Below are 11,971 nucleotides of genomic sequence, written 5' to 3' on the forward strand. Positions count from 1 at the left end.
CATCATATATAGGGTTTAAACAACAGCGGATTATTCTTTGAGCCTGATTCTGTCCTCATCAAACAGTGAGGGCGGCACGGTAGCACAGTGGTTAGCACTGCTGCTTCACAGCTCCAGGGACCTGGGTTCGATTCCCGGCTTTGGTCACTGTCTGTGTGGAGTTTGCACATTCTCCTCGTGTCTGCGTGGGTTTCCTCCGGGTGCTCCGGTTTCCTCCCACAGTCCAAAGATGTGCGGGTTAGGTTGATTGGCCATGCTAAAAATTGCCCTTCGTGTCCTGAGATGTGTAGGTTAGCGGGATTAGTGGGTAAATATGTGGGGGTAGGGCCTGGGTGGGATTGTGCTCGGTGCAGACTCGATGGGCCGAATTTCTGTACTGTAGGGATTCTATGAACATCTTCTATGAAGTCCTTATACATGCAGAGTGTCCAGGACAATCACTATTCCCTCTGAACTGTGCACATGAGCAGCAATCGTGAATGTACTGCCCATAAGCTACCATGCGTACAACTCCAAAGGGTAGCATTGTGTTACAGTGATTAGCACTGCAGCTTCACAGCACCAGGGACCCGGGTTCAATTCCTGGATTGGTTCACTGCCTGTGTGGAGCCTGCACGTTCTCCCCATGTTTTCATGGGATTCCTCTGGGTGCTCCTGTTCCCTCCCACAGTCTGAAAGATGTGCTGGTTAGGTGCATTGGCCATGCTAAATTCTCCCTCAGTGTACCCGAACAGGCGACTAGGGGATTTTCACAGTAACTTCATTGCAGTAATGTAAACCTACTTATGACACGGATAAATAGTTTAAAAGTTTGATATAAACGGGACACGCAGAACAGAGAAAATTTAGAGGGATCAAAAAGACATCTTACTAATTTAAAAAATATATATAATGCACCTATCCCGATCACATCCAAGAGCCACACCTGAAACCTACCTCGTCTGTATCACTCAGTATCACAGAAGATGCATTCATCACAAGCAAGAGCAATCTCCCCTTCTTGCATTTCAGCACATTTAGGGAAGTAGAGCATGAATATATTTAGCAAGTAGCTACCTAATAAAGTAGATGGAATTAAAAGAACATTTTTAGTCACTGCCCCTGTCATTAATTTCTGTAGGAGGAGGAATCCCATTGCTTCTGTCTCTCCTGACCTGCCTGGGCTTTCCTCACTGCAATCCATGGGCAGCCAGGTCTGCCAGTGCTGCAAATTGCTCACGTTGTTAGCGGCTGAGACCTGGTAGGCTTGTATCAAGAGTGGTGTTGAGATCGTCAGGGCCAAATCATTCCACAGTGAAGATCAGTTAAATTTGGAATCTGAATATGGCTCACAGAGCAGGAAGGGAGCTTCAAAATAACAAAGAACAACAAAGAACAATACAGCACAGCAACAGGCCCTTCGGCCCTCCAAGCCCGCACCGCTCCCTGGTCCAAACTAGACCATTCTTTTGTATCCCTCCATTCCCACTCCGTTCATGTGGCTATCTAGACAAGTCTTAAATGTTCCCAGTGTGTCCGCCTCCACCACCTTGCCCAGCAGCGCATTCCAGGCCCCCACCACCCTCTGCGTAAAGTACGTCCTTCTGATATCCGTGTTAAACCTCCCCCCCTCACCTTGAACCTATGACCCCTCGTGAACGTCACCACCGACCTGGGAAAAAGCTTCCCAGCGTTCACCCTATCTATGCCTTTCATAATTTTATACACCTCTATTAGGTCACCCCTCATCCTCTGTCTTTCCAGTGAGAACAACCCCAGTTTACCCAATCTCTCCTCATAACTAAGCCCTTCTATACCAGGCAACATCCTGGTAAACCTCCTCTGTACTCTCTCTAAAGCCTCCACGTCCTTCCGGTAGTGTGGCGACCAGAACTGGGCGCAGTATTCCAAATGCGGCCGAACCAACGTTCTATACAACTGCAACATCAGACCCCAACTTTTATACTCTATGCCCCATCCTATAAAGGCAAGCATGCCATATGCCTTATTCACTACCTTCTCCACCTGTGACGTCACCTTCAAGGATCTGTGGACTTGCACACCCAGGTCCCTCTGCGTATCTACACCCTTTATGGTTCTGCCATTTATCGTATAGCTCCCCCGTACGTTAGTTCTACCAAAATGCATCACTTCGCATTTATCTGGATTGAACTCCATCTGCCATTTCTTTGCCCAAATTTCCAGCCTATCTATATCCTTCTGTAGCCTCTGACAATGTTCCTCACTGTCTGCAAGTCCAGCCATTTTCGTGTCGTCTGCAAACTTACTGATCACCCCACTTACACCTTCTTCCAGATCGTTTATATAAATCACAAACAGCAGAGGTTCCAATATAGAGCCCTGCGGAACACCACTAGTCACAGGCATCCAGCCGGAAAAAGACCCTTCCACTACCACCCTCTGTCTTCTGTGACCAAGCCAGTTCTCCACCCATCTAGCCACCTCCCCCTTTATCCCATGAGATCCAACCTTTTGCACCAACCTACCATGAGGGACTTGATCAAACGCCTTCCTAAAGTCCATACAGACGACATCCACGGCCCTTCCCTCGTCAACCATTCTAGTCACTTCTTCAAAAAACTCCACCAGGTTAGTGAGGCATTACCTCCCTCTCACAAAACCATGCTGACTATCGTTAATGAGTTTATTCCTTTCTAAATGCGCATACATCCTATCTCTAAGAATCCTCTCCAACAACTTCCCTACCACGGACGTCAAGCTCACCGGCCTATAATTTCCCGGGTTATCCTTCCTACCCTTCTTAAATAATGGGACCACATTAGCTATCCTCCAATCCTCTGGGACCTCACCTGTGTCCAGTGACGAGACAAAGATTTGCGTCAGAGGCCCAGCGATTTCATCTCTCGTCTCCCTGAGCAGTCTTGGATAGATTCCATCAGGCCCTGGGGATTTGTCAGTCTTTATATTCCCTAAAAAACCTAACACTTCCTCCCTTGTAATGGAGATTTTCTCTAACGGGTCAACACTCCCCTCCGAGACACTCCCAGTCAACACATCCCTCTCCTTTGTGAATACCGACGCAAAGTATTCATTTAGGATCTCCCCTACTTCTTTGGGCTCGAAGCATAATTCCCCATTTTTGTCCCTGAGAGGTCCGATTTTTTCCCTGACAACCCTTTTGTTCCTAACGTATGAATAAAATGCCTTGGGATTCTCCTTAATCCTGTCTGCCAAGGACATTTCGTGACCCCTTTTTGCCCTTCTAATTCCTCGTTTGAGTTCTTTCCTACTTTCTTTGTATTCCTCCAGAGCTCCCTCCGTTTTTAGCTGCCTGGACCTAACGTACGCCTCTCTTTTCTTTTTGACCAATCCCTCAATTTCCCTGGTTATCCACGGTTCTCGAATCCTACCCTTCCTATCCTTCTTTTTTACAGGCACATGCCTATCCTGTGGCCCTAACAACTGTTCCTTAAAAGACTCCCACATGCCAGATGTGGATTTACCCTCAAACAGCCTCTCCCAATCAACAGCTGCCAATTTCTGCCTAATCCCATTAAAATTAGCCTTGCCCCAATCCAACACCTTACCCTTGGGACACCATTCATCCTTTTCCATTACTATCCTAAAACTAACAGAATTGTGGTCACTATTTGCCACACGTTCCCCTACCGAAACTTTGAAGACCTGACCGGGCTCATTCCCCAGTACTAGGTCCAGTATAGCCCCCTCTCTAGTCGGGCTATCTACATATTGTTCCAAAGAACCCTCCTGTACGCATTTTACAAATGCCTCCCCATTCAGACTCCCAGCCCTACGCGATTTCCAGTCTATACCAGGGAAATTGAAGTCTCCCACTACAACAACCCTATTTTTCCTGCACCTATCCATTATCTCCTGACATATCCGTTCTTCCACTTCCCTTGGGCTGTTGGGGGGCCTGTAGTATACCCCCAACATAGTGACTGCGCCGTTCCTGTTTCTGAGCTCCACCCACAGTGACTCGTTACATGACCCCTCTGAATTGTCCTCCCTCTGCACCGCTGTAATATGCTCTCTAACTAATACTGCTACTCCCCCACCTCTTTTGGCCCCTCCTCTGTCTCGCCTGAAACACTTGTACCCCGGAATATTCAGCTGCCAGTCCTGTCACTCTTTCAACCAAGTCTCTGTCACCGCAACCACATCCAAATTCCTCGTAAGCATTAAGGCCCTAAGTTCATCTGTCTTATCTGCTACGCTCCTTGCATTGAAGTAGATGCACTCCAGACCTCCAGGCCCACTGAGATCATCCTCCCCCAGAGTACTCTTCTTCTTTGCCAGCCTTGTCCTGGCCCCAAGCTCGTCCCCAGCCTCTACACTTGTAGACATAACTTTTTGATCCCCACCCCCCTGCCATATTAGTTTAAACCCACCCGAACTGCACTAGCAAAACTCCCAGCCAGGATATTCGTGCCCTTCCAATTTAGTTGTGACCCGTCCTTCTTGTACATGTGCCCTCCTCTCTTGAAAACTTCCCAGTGATCCAGGAATATGAAGCCCTCCCTCCTGGACCATTGCTTTAGCCAAGCGTTCAATTGTACTATCTCCCTATTCCTAGCCTCACTGGCCCTAGGTATTGGGAGCAGCCCAGAGATTGCCACCCTGGAGGCCCTACTTTTTAGCCTATTTCCCAACTCCCTGAATTGCTCTCGTAGGATCCCCCTGCTCTTCCTATCTATGTCATTTGCACCAATGTGTACAATGACACCCGTTTCTTTATCCTCCCCTTTTAATATGCCTCCTATCTGCTCAGAGACATCCAGTACCCCAGCACCAGGTAGGCAGACTACCATCCTGGAGTCCCGTTCGCCTGTCCGTGCCTCTAACCGACGCGTCCCCCACCACTATTGCTCTCCTAATCCCTCTCTTTCCATTCCGGGCCACAGAGCCTGACTGTGTGCCAGTGACCTGGTCACTGTGGCTTACCCCTGGAGAGTCATCCTCCTCCACACTATCCAAAACAATATACTTGTTTTGGAGGGGGACAACCACAGGTGACCCCACCACTAATTGCTCACTCCCCTCCCCTCTCACACCTGTCGCCGAGTGAGCCCTTCCTATTATGAGAGACAGCCACTGGAATACTCTCTGGTACGTTACCCTTATGACCTTTACTCCTCCTAACTGTGACCCACGTGTCTTCCCCCTGAGGCCCCGGTGTAACCACTTGCCTATAACTCATGTCTATTTGTCTCTCATTCTCCCTGACTAGACTAAGGTCATCAAGCCGCTGCTCCAGTTCCCTGACGCGGTCCCTCAGGAGCTGCAGTTCCACGCACCTGGCACAAATGTGAACCTCCGGGCGGCTAGGTGTTTCCAGGAACTCCCACATCCCACACTGAAAGCAACAAACTGGCCTATCACTCATAGCTACCCTTTTCCTTTATAGGATTGGAAAAAAAAACCTACCCGGTTCGCCCTTTCCCCCGAAGCCCTGTGAGCCAAAGCCCTTACAGCTCTCACTCTGCTTCCCTCTCACTCTGCTTCCCACTCACTCCACTGCCCGCTCCCGACGCTGCCCGCTCAAAAGTGCCACCTGCTTTTAAACCCTCCAAAAAAAAAACCTTCCCAGGCTTCTCGTGGGCCTACTTCCTGTTTTGGAAAAAAACCTCCGATTTTTTACACAAATTTAACTGAAAAATAAATAAATCAAATAACAATGTGCCTCTTTTCTATGGGTGGATTAAATTTAATTGAACAGCTTTCCTTCGCTCTTCCTTCCATTTGGTGGCGCTGTCTGCAGCGGACCCGCTCCGCTCTTCCTTCCAGTTGGTGGCGCTGTTTGCAGCGGAACCGCTCCGCTCTTCCTTCCAGTTGGTGGCGCTGTCTGCGGCAGACGCGATCTGCTGGTCCCTCCCAAAAAAAGCAAATTAATGCGGATGCTGGAATCTGAAACAAAACCAGAAAATGCTGGAAAATTTCAGCAGGTCTGACAGAATCTGTGGAGGAAGAATACAGCCAATGTTTCAAGTCTCAATGACCCTCAGAGCTCTTTGCTGCTCGTCCTCTCCAGTTGACGATGCTGTTTCCGGCGGACCCGCTCTGCTCTTCCCCTCCAGTTGGTGGCGCTGTCTGCGGCAGACCTGCTCCGCTCTTCCCCTCCGGTTGGCGGCGCTGTCTGCGGCGGACCCGCTCCGCTCTTCCCCTCCGGTTGGCGGCACTGTCTGCGGCAGACCCGCTCCGCTCTTCCCCTCCGGTTGGCGGTGCTGCGTCTCTAACGCGGGCACGGTCTTTCCTTTGACCGTCGCCAGATCGGGGCGGCCCAGGGAGAGCGGTAACGAAATGAACACGTTAGTATCTGCTGGGAATCACTGCAAATAATTTGTGGTGCCAGCGGGACGGGAGATCGAGGCTTCAGCCTGGAGCCAGGCCTCTCCTGTGGGAAATGGCCTCGGGTTTTCCTGAAGGGGTTTGGGAGGAAGCCGCGCTCCCAGGATTAGGAACATAATCCAGCCGGGATCACATGAGAATCTGTGAGGAATAAAGTGAGAACATTCTATGATTTGGTCAACTGGAGACTCATGTGGGGTATGTGTGACCAAAATTTATCCTAGTTGTTGTGTGGCACTTTACCAAATGCCTTTTGGAAGTCCATATATACCACATCAACAGCAATACCCTCATCAACCTTCTCTGTTACCTCATCAAAAAATTCAAATTGGTTAGGTAAACACGATTTCCCATAACAATTCTGCTGGCTTTCATAATTGACCCATATTTATCCAAGTGACTGATAATTTTGTCCCAAATGATCATTTCTAGAACCTTCCCAACACCAAGGTTAAACAGATTGAACTGTATTCGCTGGGCTTATCTTTACATCACTTTTGGAACAAGGGTATGACATTTGCAATTCTCCAGCCCTCTGGCATCTCTGAGTTTCAGGAAGACTGGAAAGTCATGGCCGTGATGCCGCATTGCCCACTCTTGCAGTATCCTTGGATGTATCGCATCAACTTTTAAGTATAGACAGCCCATCCAGTACCTCTTCCATATCTCTTAAACTCTTCAAACTTGTGAACGACTTTTTCTTTCACTATGACCTCAGCTATCCCCTTTTTGGTCCCTAATTGGCCCCACACCTCCTTTTACCACCCTCTTATTATTTGTATACCCATAAAGACGTTTGGACTCCCTTTTATGTTAGCTGCCGGTCTCATCTTATGCTCTCTCTTTGCTTCTCTTATTTGTTTCTTTGATTCCCCTCTGAACTTTCTATATTCAGCCTGGTTCTGAGTTGTGACCCAGCTGACATCTGTCACAGGCACACTCTCTCTTCTTCATCTTAATCTCAATCCCTTTTGGCATCCAGTGCGATCTGCATTTGTTTGCTGTACATTAACTCAGAGGGATTTGATTTGACTTGATTTATTATTGTTACATGTATTAACAGATAGTGAAAAGTATTGTTTCTTGCGCGCTATACAGACAAAGCAAACCGATCATAGAGAAGGAAACGAGAGAGTGCAGAATGTAGTGTTACAGTCATAGCTAGGGTCTAGAGAAAGATCAACTTAATGCAAGGTAAGTCCATTCAAAAGTCTGACGGCAGCAGGGAAGAAGCTGTTCTTGAGTCGGTTGGTATGTGACCTCAGACTTTTGTATCCTTTTCCCGAAGGAAGAAGGTGGAAGAGAGAATGTCCGGGAATAATGCTGGCGAGACAGCGGGAAGTGTAGACAGAGTCAATGGATGGGAGACTGGTTTGCGTGATGGATTGGGCTACTTTCGCAACCTTTTGTAGTTTCTTGCAGTCTTGGGCAGAGCAGGAGCCATACCAAGCTGTAATACAATCAGAAAGAATGGTGCATCTGTAAAAGTTGGTGAGAGTCGTAGCTGACATGCCAAATTTCCTTAGTCTTCTGAGAAAGTAGATGTCTGCGTAGGTTTCCTCTGGGTACTCCGGTTTCCTCCCACAGTCCAAAAGACGTGCTGGTTAGGTGCATTGACCATGCTAAGTTCTCCCTCAGTGTACCCGAACAGGCCCCAGAGTGTGGCAACTAGGGGATTTTCACAGTAATTTCATTGCAGTGTTGGAGTAAGCCTACTTTGTGACACTAATAAATATTCCTTAATAGAGCAGTTTGAATAGAGAGGAGGAGAGGTGAAGTCGAGGAAAAGGTAGCTAATATTCAGAAACTAGCTAGTTCACAGCCTATTACTTGGGCCAATGCTTCATTCCAAAAAGACTTATAATTGGACCGAGCATTTTCGTATGTGGTATTCATCAGGCCAAACCAAAACCACTTTTGATTTTATAAAAATTAAATCTAATTATTGATGCCTTGCTTTAAGAGTCAGGTCCTGGACACCGATTATGAACACCGCATAGAAAAGAATCCTCTTAAAGAATTTTTTAGAGCCAGTTAGCACAGAAGCCAAAAATGCTTATGTAGAGACTAGATTTCCAGCCTTTTGACACTTCTGGAGAGTGATCCAGACAGACACCTGTCTTCCAATTCTCATCCAGCAACTTCCAGAGAAAGCTTCACCACCAAACAGTGGAATCACAGAGAAAAAGGCTTATTTCTTGGCAGATTCCAGTCTCCACTTCAGACAGAGCAAGATAAGGAGAAAGCAAACTCCCTCCAAAAATCTCAAAAGCAGACTGCTTTGAGTTCTCTGTGAAAGCCTAGCTATACCCAGTCATAGAATCATAGAATCCTTACAGTGCAGAATGAGGCCATTTGGCCCATTGAGTCTGCATTGACCACAATCCCACCCAGGCCCTATTCCTGTAACCCCACATATTTACCCTGCTATCCCCTGACAGTAGGGTCACTTTAGCATGGCCAATCAATCTAACCCGCACATCTTTAAACTGTCATACAGTCATATGACCTTACCTGTGAATCATCCTAATCAAACCCCACTCTGCAATATCCCAGGGGAAAACACAAAACAACAGAACCCTGCATTGATTCAGATCAAGACAAATAGTGCATCATTTAAGATCAATTATGTTGCTGCAATATGGTGCTGCTGGAGCCAGACAAAATGGCTCCAACAAAATAGAAAGGACTAATAAACACATTCATCACGGAAACATGACTAAAATACATTTCTTTAAGGCACAGTATAGTCACCGTTCAATGAACACAGATTCAGCCATTGGTGATGCATCTAGATCGCCATGATATAGTGATGTGGTGCAGACGTTTAGGCTTCCTGAGTGGAACATTGGTGAATAGGCCAGCAATGTTGAATGAGCACATGGACACTGCATTTCTATCGATAGGCAAGTTCTGTATGGTCTTTGCAAAGTTGAAGGAATCCTTCACCGTATGTGGAAAACCTGCTCAGAATTGGTTGTAGCAACTCACCCAACCATTTGGTCAATTTATGTTGCGGGGAACTGGTCATGGATAATATAGGGCATAAAGGGAAATCACTTTTGTGTGTGTCATGTATCATTACAGTCCTAGGAACCCAAATGAGACGTTATTACTTTCCACCTTAGGCTGATTCCACCTAAAGCCTTACTATTTCCTACTCTGTTGCTATCTATCTCTCCCAGTTGCCTGTGCATATTGACATTGCATTCTAATACTCCCTCTTCATTCCCGCACCCCTGCCAAGCTAATTAAAACCTTCCCCAACAGCCGTAGCAAAGCGGCCCACAAAGAATTTGATCCCAGCTCTGTTTAGGTGCAACCAGTCCAGCACCATTCCACGGCGCCCTCCCTGCCCATTGAAATCAACTGTAATTCTGCTCGGAAGAACAGCATGGCTGAAAACAGGAGCCATACAATTGGAGTGAGCTGCTTACCAACCCTGTGAGATGGTCTTTGTTCTATCTGTTATCCTGTGTGTGATTTATAGTTTGTACCAACCATGACTCATGTTTAATTTAGGTCGGTTCGGAGTCCTGTTGAAGCAAAAGTTACAAGAAGTGAACTGTGGTCGGTAATTTCTTCATTTGGGAGTCAGTCAGTAAATTTGACTCTTTTGCTTTATGGATTTCCAGAGGGATCGTTTGTTCCTGAAAGGGTCTTTAATAAATGTAAAATAGCACAGATTAATTGGAACGATCTCGGTTGTGAGGCAGTATTTATGTGGCTGCCATCATGAACAAAAAGCACTTTGTGTTTGACAGGTCTTTGTTCGCTGCTTATTATGACATAGAAACATAGAAAAACTACAGCACAAACAGGCCCTTCGGCCCACAAGTTGTGCTGAACACATCCCTACCTTCTAGACCTACCTATAACCCTCCATCCTATTACGCTCCATGTACTCATCCAGGAGTCTCTTAAAAGACCCTATTGAGTTTGCCTCCACCACCACTGATGGCAGCCGATTCCACTCGCCCACCACCCTCTGTGTGAAAAACTTACCCCTAACATCTCCCCTGTACCTACCCCCCAGCACCTTAAACCTGTGTCCTCTCGTAGCAGACATTTCCACCCTGGGAAAAAGCCTCTGAGAGTCCACCCGATCTATGCCTCTCAACATCTTATACACCTCTATTAGGTCTCCTCTCATCCTTCGTCTCTCCAAGGAGAAAAGACCGAGCTCCCTCAGCCTATCCTCATAAGGCATGCCACTCAATCCAGGCAACATCCTTGTAAATCTCCTCTGCACCCTTTCAATCTTTTCCACATCCTTCCTATAGTGAGGCGACCAGAACTGAGCACAGTACTCCAAGTGGGGTCTGACGAGGGTCTTATATAGCTGTATCATTATCCCTGGACTCCTAAACTCAATCCCTCGATTGATAAAGGCCAGCACACCATACGCCTTCTTAACCACCTCCTCCACCTGCGGGGCCGATTTCAGAGTCCTATGGACCCGGACCCCAAGGTCCTTCTGATCCTCTACAGTACTAAGAGTCTTTCCCTTTATATTGTACTCCTTCATCCCATTTGATCTACCAAAATGGACCACGACGCATTAATCTGGGTTGAAGTCCATCTGCCACTTGTCCGCCCAGTCTTGTATCCTATCTATGTCCCTCTGTAACTTCTGACATCCCTCCAGACTATCCACAACCCCACCAACCTTTGTGTCGTCAGCAAACTTACCAACCCATCCCATGATTGAAGTAATGCGACGTACAGAAAGAAAATATCATGTATTGCCCTTGTGCTTTATGTATAATCTCCTTGATGGCAGCAGTAATGAGCAGAGATTAGTGACCTCAAATCCAGAGGGGAATATCATATACAAGCACAAGGGGGACCCAGTGTCATTGACTGGAGTCAAATTGGGGGAGAGGCGATGGCCTCGTGGTTTTAGCGCTAGACTAATATTCCAGAAGCTCAGTGAATGTTCTGGGGACCCGGGTTCAAATCCCGCCACGGCAGAAGGTGGAATTTGAATTCAATAAAAAATATCTGGAATTAAGAATCCACTGATGACCAGCAAACCATTGTCGATTGTCGGAAAAACTCATCTGATTTAGTAATGTGCTTTAGGGAAGGAAATTTGCCATCCTTACCTGCCTACATGTGACTCCAGAGCCACAGCAATGTGGTTGGCTCTCAATTGCCCGCCAAGGGTAACTAGGGACGGGCAATAAATGCTGGCCAGCCAGCAACGCCCCATGTCCTGTGAATGAATAAAAAAACAAAAAAGCCTAAGGAAAAATAAGTTAGCATTGGTAAAATGAGTCAATTGTCAATCAGCAGTTACCAAGAGATTTTATTGACCTTCTCTATTTGCATGATATGCACTGTAACTAATAGAGGAAAAACATTGTGTTCTGTACTGAACAGAAGTTTTGTAAAAGTACAATTAACCTTCAGAGATGGGATTTTGATGAACTTTCTTATCAATATTGAAGACCTGTAGAGTGGACATTTTATTGGCAAGGGGAAAAGTCACAAAAGGTCTGACTTTTTAAAGTTATTTTTCAATTTTGTTTTTTACAGGCCTTAATTCTTCCTGTTCTCAAATGACCTGCTGCACCTCATGCATGGAAAATAGCTTGTTGTGCTGTACCCCAGTCGGAGTAAGTACCTCCAAGGGAGG

The sequence above is a fragment of the Mustelus asterias genome, chromosome 3 (assembly GCF_964213995.1).
Source record: "Mustelus asterias chromosome 3, sMusAst1.hap1.1, whole genome shotgun sequence".
Taxonomy (NCBI): Eukaryota; Metazoa; Chordata; class Chondrichthyes; order Carcharhiniformes; family Triakidae; genus Mustelus; species Mustelus asterias.